Source organism: Nicotiana tomentosiformis, chromosome 11 (assembly GCF_000390325.3).
Source record: "Nicotiana tomentosiformis chromosome 11, ASM39032v3, whole genome shotgun sequence".
NCBI classification, from domain to species: Eukaryota; Viridiplantae; Streptophyta; class Magnoliopsida; order Solanales; family Solanaceae; genus Nicotiana; species Nicotiana tomentosiformis.
In genome coordinates, this window is record NC_090822.1 from 78,338,951 (window position 1) to 78,340,206 (window position 1,256).

Genomic DNA, 1,256 nt, shown 5'->3' on the forward strand with positions numbered 1-1,256 from the left:
CCATTGACTTTCACAATAATGGAGGAATAGACAGGTACCTTTTCAAGTCTTTCAAAGCTTGTTGACATTTCGGAGTTCACACGAAATCATTCTTCTTTTTCAAGAGCGAAAAGAAATGATGATATTTCTCCAAGGATCTTGAAATAAACCTACTTAGGGCCGCCAACCTCCTGTTCAACCTTTGCACTTCCTTCACACTTACCAATTGATCTAGGATATCCTCGATGGCTTTGATCTTATTGGGGTTTAGTTCAAGTTCTCTTTGAGAGACCAAAAACCCTAGAAACTTTCTGGAACCAACTCTGAAAGCGTATTTTTCAAGATTAATCTTCATGTTGTACTTTCTCAGAATATCAAATGTCTCTTGTAGATGAGCCAAATGATCTCCTAAAAGATTTAACCAACATATCATCAATTTAAACCTCCATAGTTTTACTAATTTACTATTCAAATATTTTATTTTCCCGGCCTCTGGTAAGTGGTTCCGACATTCTTAAGTCCGAAAGGTATCACATTATAGTAGTATGTTCCAAAATTTGTGATAAACGATGTTTTTTCTTTACCTTCCGAGTGAACCCTAATTTGATTATACCCGGAATACGCATCAAGAAAGCTCATTAACTCATGCCTAGTCATAGCATCTATCATTTGATCAATGTTTGGCAATATGAAAGAGTCCTTAGGGCATGCATTATTCAAATCTTTATAATCTACACACATTCTATATTTATTATTCTTTTTAGGTACTACTACTATATTAGCTAACCAATCGGGATAATTTAACTCTCGAATTGAACCTATATTCAGTAACCCGGTTACCTTTTTTTTTGTTTCTGACCTCTACTATCGATCGTTTCTTTTGCCTTACTAGAGGGAAGTTAGGGTCCAAACTTAGCTTGTGGACAGACACCTCCAAGGGAGATAGGGTCAATAATTTTTAATCTTAGTTCGGGGCTCAACTCCATTCCTAAGTGGAATTTCCTTTCTAAGAACTCTCTGAATAAGGGAACTTGTTCAAGCTCCTCTACGGTCAATTTGGTTGCATTTGTTTTCTCCAGAACCTGAAAAGACCTTGATACCTGATAGAAATCCGATGACTAATATTCTCCATTATCTTCAATAGGGATGGAAGAGGGCACCGACTCCTGCAGTTTCTATTTGCTTGTTTCTTTTCCCTTGCTACTTGACAAGGTAACCACATTCATTTCTCCTGCAGCTGGTTGATCTCCTCTAATCTGTTTGACCCTATCCGGTGT